This window comes from Anas platyrhynchos, chromosome 1 (genome assembly GCF_047663525.1).
Source record: "Anas platyrhynchos isolate ZD024472 breed Pekin duck chromosome 1, IASCAAS_PekinDuck_T2T, whole genome shotgun sequence".
Taxonomy (NCBI): Eukaryota; Metazoa; Chordata; class Aves; order Anseriformes; family Anatidae; genus Anas; species Anas platyrhynchos.
In genome coordinates, this window is record NC_092587.1 from 188,029,100 (window position 1) to 188,043,344 (window position 14,245).

The 14,245-nt window shown below is 37.6% G+C and overlaps 2 protein-coding genes and 1 long non-coding RNA gene across 5 annotated transcripts in view; 2 read left to right on the forward strand and 1 right to left on the reverse strand.

Moving 5' to 3' along the window:
* MICU2 (mitochondrial calcium uptake 2) overlaps positions 1-14,245 on the forward strand; it is a 146,620-nt gene that overhangs the window by 35,203 nt on the left and 97,172 nt on the right. The gene's annotated exons all lie outside the window — the stretch shown is intronic.
* The window catches only part of ZDHHC20 (zDHHC palmitoyltransferase 20), a 201,005-nt gene that overhangs the window by 35,127 nt on the left and 151,633 nt on the right, over positions 1-14,245 (forward strand). The window lies entirely within an intron of this gene.
* Positions 786-8,150, reverse strand: LOC140001339 (uncharacterized). Its single transcript, XR_011806496.1, has 2 exons — positions 8,019-8,150; positions 786-1,068 (listed from the first exon to the last, which is right to left on the reverse strand). It is a non-coding gene; the product is annotated as an uncharacterized lncRNA (long non-coding RNA).

Genomic DNA, 14,245 nt, shown 5'->3' on the forward strand with positions numbered 1-14,245 from the left:
CCTAGCAGAATGCCGTTGTCACCTGGACCGTAACTATACTAATATAGTTTTTACTGCTGGTTACCTAGATAACATCCTAAGTCATCCAATGGCAGCCTTTGAGAAATGTTGGAGCAGGGATTCAGTACTGGGGGACTAGAAAAGATAAATGTGCCTGTTGTTAAAAGGCGGAGAGGAGTCAGGGACAGAGGGTGCAGTCACCTTAATGTTGACATTGAAATAAAACAAGTTTCTCAAACTTTTTTTAATGTATCTACAAGGTAATGAAGAGGTGAATAATTAAGAATAAATAATGTCAAACTCATTTAATTTCTCTCTATGATAAAGCAGTAGAGCCTGCAAATAAAAAGAAAGTAGTAGTTCCCATTTATTTTAACTCGGATTAAAGGCTTTAATAAGTTGTCTTTTGTGACATTTCCATAAGTAATGCAGATAAATGTGGTCTAGGAGAACCTAGTATACAGTAAATACAAAAATGGATTCGTGTTGCTATTGATTAATTGTCAATGACATGTTCTCAAAAATAAAAGATATATTGAGTAGAGTTTCTTTAGTCTGGTTCTGCTTTCTGCTTTTTACCTCGTGAACTTGATGATAAAATAGAGTAACTGGAGTCATTCTGCAGATGACACAAAACAGGGAAGGGACAGTGACGGACATCAAGATCATGTTTCAAAATGGTCTTCCTAAACTGGCAACATTATCTGCAAACTAAAAGGTGAAAATCAGTGTAGATGAAAAGGCATGACACTTACTCACAAGTAAATGATAGCAGTCCTGCAGAAAAGGATTTGCATTTTTTTTATTTGAAAGTACCATACTGATCAAAAGGTAATCCTTCCACTGGAATGTACTGGTAAAAAAAGTGTAGCCATTAAAATGAGCAGAGTCAACCTTATCCTTAGCTTAGCATTATCAGTCTCTCTGCTGGAACACTGGACTCCATGTGAGCAGTCCCCTTTCGAGGAAGGTTTGGATTCCTCAGAGTCTGGACAAAGTCATCGTGGGTGAGCAGAAGCGTAGGAAACATCCTCTGGAGGAAGAGTAAACCATGTGCAGTTCTTCAGCCTGCGGAGGAGAAGACAAAGGAGAACATGGAGTTTTCTATTATATAAAAGGCTGTTGCAGGAAAAATAAAGAAATAATCTGTTTTGTCAGTGGTGACTGTGAGTAATAAGGGTTCAAACTCCACCAAGAAAGACTCAAAGGAGATGTGAGAGAAACCTTTTGAAATGGCAGGTTCATGAAGCAGTGGAATGGATTGGATGAGGAGGTTTTGATTTTCTGTTACTGCTGGTTGATCAAATTTGTATCTGTAGTTTCTCCTGCATTTGGGAGTAAGGTGGATCAGCATTAAAAATATATATATTTCCTTAACCTGTATTTTTGTAAAGGTTTCTGACTTAATGACGGCACGGAACAGAAGTATTCAAGTTGAGGGAAGATAACTTAAGCAGTTACATTTACGTACTCCCCCGCTTGAATCTACCTTTCTTGAGAAAGAAAGTAAGGAAATATTTTCAGCATAATAACAACAGAAGTTGTCCAAACTGTAGAAATCTTTCTTCTTTCAGGAATATTCTTACCCGTATTGGGTAAGATTGCATTCAGACATATATGTGATTCAAGAGACATTTAATTTTGCAATATCTTAATATCTTTTTAATGCTGTATGAGGAATTTGAAATCTAGCAGTTGGTGACCTCAGATTAGGTTTAGACAGTGTATTAGTGCTCATTAGCTTTCAGACAGAAGTCTGTCACTCACCTTTTCTGATTTCATCTTTAGAGGGATCTTTTCTATATGACTGTCAGGATGATTTTATCCTTCTAACGGTAACTTTACTTTCCCCATTTCATCAAGGGTGGCCATCTGTGTTTTTTGCTGAAATCTCTATATACAGGAAAAGCCCTGTATAGCTTAATTAAAAATTCATTGCCATTTTGTTTGACAAAAAGCTAAACAATGCATTAAACTAAATTGTCCATTACACTTTTATTCAAGACAGTGTAATTACATGAAAAATAGCATTAACAATAAGAACAAAATTTATCATAGGATAGTGCTAATGCATTTATATGCAATGCGAGTAGGTTTAATTATAGTACGTTTAAGATTGGTATGCCAAAGGCAATAAACTTTACAACAACATACAAAAGTTTAATAAGCATGAAACATCATAAGAACAATGTAGACTAAACCTTTCTTGCATCCGAAAAGCTGAAATGCAAAGAAGTTTTTATTTATTGCCTCAGGTAAAAAAGTCTGTAGAAACAGATAAGTGATGACAAAGCTTTGATGTTAATAAACCCAAATGGAAGTCAAAAATCAAAGTGTGTAAACGGCTAGGTTATAAAAAGAAAGATGACAGAGTTATACCCTGTAATTAGGTGTAATTTGTGCTTTTGGCACAGCTATTTGTCCTGCATGAATGAGAGGTTGTCTTATGTTTTCTTGTCCCTGTATAATAGAATTGCAGTACTGGCACATCCCACTTTAAACCTCCCTTGATTTTTTTTTTTCAAGAGTATTTGAAAGCTGCATGCATATTGATTCCCTCTCATGTTAGTATTACTGTCAGTTTGCCACTCCTCGTACTTGAAAATAATCATAAGCTGAGGGTTTATAAAACACATGCAGCTAGAAACAGAGTAATAATTTTAGTAAAATATAGGCAAATCACAAAATGAGTTTCTACCACGGGTATAAATCATGGAGATACTTACATGTTATATGAGTAAATTACATCAAGACTAGAAAATTAATAATCCAATTTTAATTATTTAATGAGTTGTTCTGTTTAGCAGCTGCGTAATTGGCAGTCTCATCCATATTTTAAACTGTTGTGGAACAAATTGCTGTTAATTAAATAATTTCATTTAGTTGATTCCTGTCTTTGTTTTATGGTGTCTCTGCATGAGACATCAAATTTGCAGCGCTAAAACCTATTTTACAACCATCTTTCTGTGCCACACACTGGGAAAGTTTTAAAAGAAATAATTTCTTGTACTTTCAGTATTGTGAAGAATCTGTGAAAAAAGTCTATTGATTCAGATAAAACTGCTAATATATTAATAGCTATATATCTATACAGGTATCAGTTGTTAAACTTTCCTGTTTAGAAATAATTATTGCGTTTTTAGACATGCTAAATGGTCTGTGCCTTTATGAAACTACCCCATGGCTGGGTTCTGATCCGTGGTTTTAATCTCTGTTGTGAAGTTCACAGATGTCATTTGATGGGGTGCGAAATCCCTGGGCAGAGGGGCCAACCTCTCTGTTGGCCATATTGCATGTTTCAGGTTGTAAACCCATGATGTGCACTGCAAGGATGGACTGCTCCAGCAATGCAAAGCCACTTGCTGAAGCTTCTTTCTCTCCTATACATGAAAATACATGAAATAAAATTAAAAATTAGCGTACCTTTTACCTTGACCTATATATATTTTTGCTTTGTTTTCAATGTCTGCCTTTTTTTTTTTTTACCTGAAATTTGAGCCTGCTGCATTCAGAATATTCTCCAATGAACACTGCAGAGTGGTTGCATTTCAGCATTCCCTGGTGGCACGAGCTGGCTCTGTGCCTCCTGGCCATAACCTTCTGTCTCCTATTAGATCCTTGCGAGGATGTGTGCTTACACTGCAGTGCTTAAATGTGCCCCTTTCTTTTCACTTGCTTTTCCAGTTCATGGAGCCTTTTTTCATGAATTCCACCTTGGAGGACAAGCTCCCTGGTGGGGAAGAGAGCGCTCTCTTGATTCAGGCATCTCCTTTCTGTTTGGGTCAGGGGGCTGCAGTTTCCCATCTGGGGTCTGTGTTCATTCAGGAGTGAGGTATTCCTTCCTCCCAGCTGACACTGTCATATGCCTGTCTTCCCTCCAGTGTCATACCCCACTCCTGGAGCTGGAGGAGGATTTGCCAAGTCTGTAGCCTCTTCTGCTGTTAGAGGAATAATCTTCTTGTTATAAAACCAGTTATGTAAGTATTTAATTTCAAAGGTCACATTTGGTAAGCTAAAGTGGTTGTCTAAAATTTCTGGAAGCCTACATGAGATATTTTAAAAAAAAAAAAAAAAAAAAAGGCAAATCCCCAAACTCTTATTCAAACTTCTGCCCATGCTGTCAGTACTTCAAATTAGCTTCAGAAGATTTAAGTAAAAAGCCACAGTATATGAATAAGATGCTACTGAAGTAACTTCCAGTCTTATTTTTGAGATTAGGTTGGATTCAGTAGAATTCCTAAACCCACACAGAGTGTGATGGGAGCACAGCTTTCAGCAGAAAGTCAGCAATAGTCCCATGATCTGGTAGTTTCATATGCAGCTGCCTGCAGACAGACTATAAAATATTTTCCACATCACTAAGTGATTTCTGTAGCCTTAAAATTTTAAGAAAAATTCAGACGAGCTGATACGCTGTGTATATTCAACAGGTGCCAGAGGTGCACATTCTTCTGCCTTATCTGAAGAACCAGTCTGTCTTTTAAATGCATTCTGATCAGTTTGGGGTTTAGTGATGTGTATTTGTCATTTAATCTCAGAAGTCAGAAAATGCCAGAAAATCTAAGTGTGGTACATGCTGATCAGTTACTTAAAGACTTTTTGTTTTCCTCTTTTTCTCCCACTGAGCCCTGCTTTTTAATTTGATCTGTAGCCTCTAAGCTGCATTTTCTATCTGCAGTGGAATGAAAAGATTTGACCTGTACTTCTCTGATAAGTCAAGTGGTAGATCTGTGCTCCAAATGGTTTAGCTCATTATCTTTTCTCCTGCTAACATTGTGAGTTAAGCATTCCCAGACAGACTTGTTTAAATCTGTTTCTTGGGCCCAGATATATGCTAACAATTGTCGGGATTCTTGATGTGCCAGCCCTCGTTAAGAATTAACGTGATTTTGGAGCTACTGGCACTGCTCTCTCCTAACAAGTTGACAACTCACGTTTAGTTAGCAAAATCAATTCTACATTTTCTAAAGCCTGCAGTCCACAGTCGTAAAAATGTGCTTTAGCTTAGGGTTGGAAATTCCCTCTTGGTGTTTCTGATCATTATTTGCTTTTCTCTCTCGCTTCCCCTTCTTCCCCATTTAATTTTAAATTTAAAAACTTTCCAGATCTGCCTGAGCAAAGGTTCTTGCTCGCGAGCATCCTGTGCCAGGTTCGATTTTCCCCCGAGCCATCTCCTGCACCAGCGGGCAAAGGTGGGGCTGCGATGCAGACAGGACGTGGACCTCCCTGAATCCGAGCAAAGCCCTGGCCCTCTTGTAGCAGCTCATAGTGTCGTGGTGAGGCAGGACAGAGGGGCACAGAGTCATTTAGGCTGCAAAAGACCTCTAACATCATTGAGTCTCCAGACACCATCGCTCTGCGACTCTTCAGGTCAACCCCAGATGTCTGGTGAATCTGTATGACTGTTGAGGGATGGCTGATAGTTTATTTGGGACTTCCATATAGTCTTCCTATGAGGAATTCCATTTGCCTTTTAATTGCCTGAATTCATTATGTTGTGGAGAAGAATCTGAAAATTCTTCTTTTGAAGTTTTCTTTCTGTTTGAGGTGAATGAGCTTTTGAGATTTCTGTCTAATTGTGATATATAAAAATAGAACTATTTTTGCTGGATTTTGAGTGGAGCCATTTCAAATTAAAACATAATCAATTTTGAATTAAGAAGGTTTTCCCTTATTTTGTTCCCATAGCTTGGTGCAGAAGTAGATAGAAGCATACCTTGCTATGACTTCTGCTGTTTGGAAAAAAAAATAGCATGCATCTGAAGTGCTGGTATTTGACAGCTGTCAAATTTTCTAAATTTGTGTATACACAATATGACAGTAATGTACTCTGTTAAAACTGGTTATTTCAAGAGTCTTATTCTGTTGAGGTACTGCTACTCACTGCGAAGGAAGAATTGGGCTCTATGTATGCAGATTGTAGCTTTGCATAGACACCTAAGTCAATGCTTAAATATATATATATATATATTATATATACTGATCAATCCAGGTGTGGATTTTTTGATACTAATAGTGAGACATTTATCCATTATTCTAATCTGCATATACTACCCTTTTTCAAATGTTTTACTGTAATTATGTTAGATTTATAGATAGGAAAATATTTCTTTCTACTTGTTCTCTGGAGTCTAAATCAGTTCTGGAGTCCTTTGTCTCTTTGTGGAGGTCTGTTGGTTTTTGGGGTTTTCTGAGTCATTAATTTGATGGATGTCAAAGTCTTGGCTTTGTTTAAAGTGTAATAACATCTTTATTTGTGAGTGTATGGGGATGTTATCATTTGGAAATGAGGGAAGGCAGATTTGTGTTCTTTAAAGCACTTTTGTTCCCAATGATAATTACTTTTGTTTGAAATAGTACTTCCAGAGAGCTGCTAGGTCAGTGGCTGCTATTGTCATGGCAAGTCTGTTCCTCCTAAAGGGTGATGATGGCTGCAAATCAAACCTGCTTAGGTAATGGTGCTGAGTAGTTGAGACTACTGCAGTACTCGTCCAAGTCTAAGGAATTACAGTGTTCATTGCTGAAGAAGGCTCAGCTGCTTTAGGCCTGAGAACTGAAGGTGTGTGCTCAAAGAGACTAGGAGAAGCTGCAGAGGTGATTCAACAGTAACTTATTTTTTCCACTTCTGATAGCTGTGGATTTGATAAGGAAAATTTAATGTCTACTAGTTACATTCAAATTTTTATTACAATAGTTGTCTTTTTTCAGTTTTTTTTTTCTACGATGGTATTAACATAGCACATGCTAGGTGTGCATTTGCATTAGATCAAGTAGTAGAAAAAGTGCAGTAAAAGTGTAAGGATACATTTGATCCTCTTAAAGTTTTAGATATGGAATTGTATAGTTGAGATATAGTTGAGTTTTTCGTAAGTGATTTCAAAAAAATCACAATACATGTTTTGGGGCAGAAAAGAAGAAAAGCATTTTTGAAACAATTAGGCAAAGGTAAAGGAGAATTTGGGGTGATGTGAAGTGTCCTTCCAAATAGCATAGCTGTTTTTTAATGTTTCCGTGAAATTAAAGATTTGAAATGAAGTTACGCAAAAACAAAATGTGGTTCGTTTCAGAACATTTCTATAAAAAAATTTTTCAGTACGAAGCAAAACCAATAAACTTCAATATATATTTATATTTCCTCTATAAGTGTGTAGTCATTCTTCCATACCTGAACCAGCTGAGGAAAAAAAGGCAAGAAACTAGCGTTTCAACATTGTCCCAGTAATGTCTGACATGGAGGAGACACCTACATAATTCAGGCTAGGTTGGTATAGTTGTTTCACCTGCTCAACCTCTGGCTTTCCTGTTAAGAATGTTAACTGAATGGCTAGGTTTAATTTGTTTAAATAAAAATGACTCTTTAAGATAAAAAAAAAAAAAAAAAAAAAAAAAAAAGGTACATATCCTATCCTGGTTTTAAAAGCAGAATCTTTTGTATGAAAATTGTACCACGCTTTATTCAGTAGAGTATAATTTGGCTTTCTCATGCTTTGATGTCAGTGTTTGCTGTTTCCAGACTGTGACCCTGAATACAGTAAAAACTTACTGATAATAGTCCTTTCAGAGACCTTTTGTTTGTTTTGGTTTTGAGAGATTTTTTTCATCGTTCCAGAGAGCAAGCATCTCTATTCATCTCTGTCATTGCACCTATGCCTGTAGTTCAGTGATTTATAATCTCCCAGGTCTTTGGATAGAAGACTAGTAAGTTCTCATAAGGTTTTTGCATCTGAGTTATGATATTTAGGTCTTTTCTAAATCAGCTTTCAGAATTAGCATTTCACTCAATTCCTTAAGTTTGCCGGTATTAAGTCAGCCATAAGTATTTTATTCTGCTTTTTAAAACAGCCACAAATTTTGTCCCTTTTAATGGAGTGAGAACAGTGTTATATAATTGCTGTTGGTTTTAGCTCAAATTTCTGGAGTGCACCACAAAAAATCCTCGCCTTTCTGTGGCCATTGACAACCTCGAGGAAAACGTAACGACCTTGATGATTTCTGACAAACAAATGAGGGTTACTTACGGCAAGCCAGCACTGCTGAATTAGAAGCTATATTCCAAGCCTGCTTGTAAGTCTTCACAAATCCTATCACAATGGAAGCCATGGAGTAACAAAAATATTGTGAAACAAATGCCTCCTGGGTGGCTAATTATTGGCATTCTTTCCTTTTTACTCAAAGGGAAGCTCTGTATCTTCCCTGTAAAATGCTGTCTGACTTGAGAGCAAGAATGCTCAGGGGTGGGGAGCTGGAATCTCTTCTGTGGTTTATTTGTGAGGGATTTCTTATTTATGCTTTTATTTTATCCCAAAAAAAAAAAAAGTTCTTATAAGGAAGTGCATTAAATCCTTACTGTCACAAAAGACCGTTAATACCTTGGCTTTCCCTATTAAAATATCATGTAAACAATTATTACATTATTTGTGCTGGTTCGTGGATGTTGTTCCAGTTTGAAATAAATGTTGAAATCAGAGGAACAGTTAATACACAATCTTAATTTAACATATTTTGTTTAGATGAACTAATGGAATGAGAGGGCTTCTTCATTTATTATACTTTCTTTTTAAGTGAATGCCAATGCTTTTCTGGTGATTTGAAGGATGAATTTATTATATTACTGTTTATCGTGCACTGTAAAGGTTGCAATTATTTCCTGCGGCTGGGCATTCCTGTATTAGCTTGATTGTTGGATGTCTCAAATGCCATAAAATTAATTACAAAGTGACAGTGGTGTAATTGCATACTAATTTTCATGGAAAGTGGCAGTTTCAAAGAAGGAAAGAAGTAAAGGCCAGTCTAGCCACCTCCAGGCCAACAGAGGAAGGCATCATGTTATAGAGGCTTTTCGATGAGTGTGGAAAATGAGATCCTCAAAGCTGAGCCAGATTTAGAAACATGATAGAAAAGAAACTCCAAGAGTCTAAATTTGAGGGAAGAACACCAAGTTTCCCCAAAGTGTGCCTTGTTTATCTTGATCACTAAACCCTTTCTCACTCAATTTTTAATTTTGTAGGCCATGGCTGGTGACCCGTTAACTTAATTACCCTACAGAATCTGGGGAGAGAGTGCTGGGAAGTGAGCAGTGACTCTCTCTGGTGCTACCCTCACAGCCTTACTTTCTATTTTTGGCTTTCTTCAGTTGTGGCGTGCTTCCTAGGAGATTAGAAATTCATTATTGTACATCTGTTCCTCCTTCTTTGTGAAACCTGTCAGTCCAATATTTCGATGGGGTTATGATTTAGGGGAAGAGAGGATTTATTGTTAGGGAAGGGAGAATCTGTTGGTTTCTGGCCATGCTGCAAACAGGTTTTCTTACAGCCTTTTCCTGTCAAGATTTTCTACCCCCCTCTGGAGAAGTAAAGCAAAAAAGACAGAGATCCAGTGTCTCTGACGTTACAGACATGAAGTCTGGATGTGCTTCTCATAGCTTTGCTACGTATTCTCAGCTTTCAGGGAGCTTTTAATTGTTACTTTTCCTAATGATGAAGAGGAGTTTTTATTTACTGCATGGTAACAAATGTTTTTCTGACTCCATGAAAGCACAATACTTGTCCTAAATGTGTTTAAAAATATATAATAAAATCCTTGTATGTTTTATCAGAAAAGCTTAATGACCCAAGTCTGATCACAGCACTGGCTCATTCAAAATTGCACTGAGGGAAGAGAATTCCGCTGTAACTTTCACCAGGAGAAATAGTTCACCTCATCCAGAGCAAGTTGGCAGAGCAACCAAAACCTATTACAAGCAGCTACTGAAAGTCTTAGAATTTCTTATTTCCATATTTTTGGAATTAATGAAGAAAAACGGTTATAATGCAAAAGTAATTGAGTGGTTTAATCATGAAATATGAAAGCAAAAAGCCTCCTTAAGTCAGCCAGTGGCTTACAGTATTTTAAAATCCATAACTAATTACTAGGAGTTCATTTTTAAGGCTATTAGGATTAATTTTCCCTCTTCTCTTAACAGTGTGTATCTATGTGTATGTCTGTATATGTATGTATCTATATATAAATAAAAGCATCATTGCTTGTGTAAATGATTTGTGAGTATATTTTAGTTAAGGCTGGTTCTCATTAATCTCAGAGTGCTACTTAATAATCAGTCAGTCTTGTAATTTTTTTATACGTTAATAAAAGTGAAATAGATTCTCTGATCTGTACTTAGCATAAATCCACTGACTTCATATGAGTTTTCTGATTTACACTGGCATCAACCGGTTCACAAAGGAAGCAGAGGAGAGCAAAAACTGGGAGGAGGCAGATGGGACGAAATAAAAATGTTCTACGGTCACCTTGAAGATCAAATACAAGAAAGCAGAAAGCTGGCAAGGGAAATCATGCTCCCTAGCCTGAGCCTGGAATACAGAATGTTAGGAAAATACCAAACTGGCCCTAGGAATTGATCTGGGCTATGTCATTTTTAGAGAGACCAATCTGTGTATATATAGTGAATATCATTTTTATACTTAATTTTCAAATGTGGTAAAGCAACTCGGTGAAGAAGGCATGCTAAAATGCTTTTTTTGGAAATGAGATTGTCAAATTATGCTTAATGCCTGTTTGCTTAAGCTCTGGTTAAACTAACTGAACATAAATACATCCTTAAAGCTGAGCACAGATTTAAGTGTTTTGTCAAATGGAATGGGAATTAAACAAGTTTTGCGTGTGTTTAAATGTTCCGATCTGCTGTGGTCTGCTGAGTCCTGTTACCTGTATTCCTGGGTGTAATAATAACACAGCATGTAGGGTCAAAGTTGTTTGGCTTTAATGTCGTATGTTCTCTTCACAGTTTGTAGCAGTAGGCTGGCTTTGTACTATTAAAAAGCAGAAGTGGAAGCCTAGCTAAGTGTGTGGTATTTCTATAAACTGCTGCCCTCAACACTTCTCAACTAAATTATCATCATCAAACATCACTATTTGCAGAGCTAAGTACAAAATAAGTTACTGAGTGAAAATAGAAGAATTTAATACCACTTCCAGCCTCTTTGGCACCTTAAAACCTTCTCTCTAGAAAGAAAAGTTAAGGAGTTGGGATTGCACAAGAGCATTTGAATTTTAGGTGAAGGCTGACATGGGTAAATGGTCCAAATTAATCGTTTGGAGAAATGGGGTGAAGCATTTGCATGTAGTTAGCAGAACATTCACAAGAAAATGGAACAACTAATAATTTGAAGTTCAGGTGAATGATACTGTTCCTTCAAATATTAAACTGATAAAATGATGCTATTTATTGTGTTCTCTATGTGTATGTATATAGATATATAGAATGCAGTATATACAAAATATGCGTGTGTATACATATATATGAAATCGTGAATTGGAAATGTATTTTTCTTTCAATAATTAATATTATTGAAAATTATTGTTTGAGTAAGTTTCATCTCCCCCTCTCCCCTGCCCTTGTTCCTTCTCAAGTACTTTCATGCTCTAGTAGAGTCTAAATGTATCTTATTTAAGACAGGGCAAGTACTAAAATCATGATGATTGCTTTTTAGAAGTAATATAACTCTCAGAGTACTGATAAATTGTGGAGTAGAAGCACATCTTTTTGTTTTTAATGGCAGTGTCTTCCAGATTCTTAATAGGAGCAAAAGCACAGTTAGGAGCAAGACATTTAAAATATTCTTAGTAGAAATAACTAATTCAAGTGGATGCATATTGTGAAATACAGTATTTTACATCCTCCCAGTCCTGCTTGTAGCTGCTATTGATCATTAAAAGTTATAACAAATTTCACAGCTGCTGCTGCTGAGTTAACTAAAGTAATAGCCTGTGTTCAGCTGTGAGTGCACTCTCCTTGTCACCTTCACTTGCAGCATTTTGAATTCTAGTTAAACATTATTAAACTTGTGACACCCTGTGGCAGTGGGAAGCCATTGCATATTATGTATTGCTGCAGAAGGTGTATTTTGGATATCGTTTTTGGGGTAGAGTCTCGGCTTTTCAAAACTAGAGTGACTGCAAACTACATTTGGCCTCCCAATGCAGGTGTTCCCCTCAATGACAAGGGTAGGTGCCAAGTTCATTTTCAGCATTCTGTGTTTTACAAATAAATGTGTTTTCTGGGCCAAACAAATGTGTTGTATTTTGCCTGTCTTACATTGAAACTGCTTCTTTTTCACTGATGCTTCAGAAACCCCTTTCTGTCTGTGTACAGCACCTTTCCAAGAAAGCAATATTTCTAAAAGGCAAGATATTCATTAAAAAATTGTTTTTGTCATAAACCCTCAAAATTGTTTTGTAAAGCAGTTTGTAGTAATAGGTGTTGTATTATCAACTAAACAAGCAAGGAGCTAAAAATACCCCAGAAGGACAAACCAGAGTGTTATATGGGTTTTAAAATCTTTATATTGATAGTACTCTTCAGGGTTTCCTTGAAGGAGATCGGGATAAACACTTCTGTTGCATGTTGGTAGTCAGTAGGGGATGGGACGGTGGACAACTGTTATCGCTTCTTGAAATATTAGTCATAATGTTTGTATCTCTCCGTTATGAAGAAGCATTTCTCCACAATGCCATTTTTTGCTGAAACAATAAATTGGCTTGTCAAAATGTTATATCCACATCTGCTGATGACTGCTCTATTTACTGGTGATTTACTGATTTTTGCTCTGTATGAAAATGAGCAGAAATGCGAGTAGTATGCACCTTTATTGCCTTCACTGTTAAACCCTGATACAACTTGGTGAAATACCTGGCATTTTTTGCCAATATAATACATAGCTTAGACAAAGGACAGATAAACTGTGAAACTGTATTTATGTATCTACCTGCACACAAATAATATACACGTGTGCTTTCAGGAGCTGGGGCAGCAGTTGTGCCCCAGCAGTTGCATGGGACAACGTAAAAAGTTAATGTGAGTCTGAAGTCATAGTTTCCAGGTAGCTTCAAGAGCTTTGCTGAGAGATAAGGTTACTCCACGTTTTATTTTACGAGCCCACTTCCAGTTGTTCGTAAGTGTCAAAAAAACTGTTCTCTCTGAAATTCTCTGTGCCAGGAGTCAGCCTTAAGCTGAATTTGTTTGAAACCATTCAGTGAAGATGAAATGGAGAATACAGAAACCGTCAGGGAAGACTCTAGGTGCAGAAGACAGGCATGGGGCAGGACCTCACCAGGAGGTGGAAGAAGAAGAGCAGCTGCTGAGGTGGGAGCTGCAGGGTTAGCAAGAGGATTGACAAAGGGGAAACGGGGCTGCAAAGAGGGAGCCCCTGAGGGGTCTGCGTGCTGGCAGGTCTGGTTCTGGGCACCTTCCTTTGCTGTCTGTAAAATGGGAACAGTGGGGTTCTGTTCTCAGTCAGTCAAGGCAAGATCCTATTGAAAAATCCTATTGAGGCAGCAGTGGCTGCCTCGGCCAAAATGGCGGAGGCATGTGCGGTTATGGAGTGAAGGTGGTGCTATGCAGCTGTGTAAGCTTGGGGTTTTCAAGTGTATTTCAGAGTGCTGAAACAACTGACAGAACTTCTAACATCGTATCACTACGTTACAAGTAGAAGCAGGAAGGCTAAGTTGTGACTGAACTAGGACTGATAATTGAGGCAATTTCCTGAGTCCTTGATATTATGGCTTCAATGTTCTGCAAAGAGGGCCGTTCAGAAATAATGCCACCGAAAGGTTAAGAAACAGGTACACTATGAATTGTAGTGAGTAGAAAGGTGAAGTAGCCCATGGCAAAGCTTCAATTAATTGGGGTTTTAAAAACAAAGCCAAAGAGTTGATGAGAAGATGGCACTAAGCAAAACACTGAGCACAATTCATGACCTTAGCTGTTGTTTTCAAGTGAAGTTGGTAAGCACCAAGTGTTAAAGGATGAAATCCCCCTTAAATTGTATCAGTGTAGAAAGAAAAATAGAAGTAGCCATGGTAGCTGTGTGACATGCAAGGCAGATCTAGAGGATGACTCCGTGTTTGAAAATTTGAGCAGTGGGATTGGAGGCAACGGTGCAAGGAATGAGGTAGGGAGAGGAATTCCCATGAAAAGAGAAGGGGCTGGGTGTGAGCCATGGCGCCCCTACGAAGGTGGGTAAGCGTCCAGGAGTGGCTGTAGAGGTCACAGTGGAGCTGCAGATTGAATTAGTCAAAAAAAGGTTAGTGGTAATACATGCTTCAACATATCAGGGTGTTTGATGGCACAACTGACAAAGAGGAGCTCGGTCAGTTAATGAGATAAGACTGGAGTGCCATGGTAATTCTATAGGATTAGAGGAGAGAAAAGTGTGTGCCTTGCCCATACTGCAGGGGGCTCGTAGGG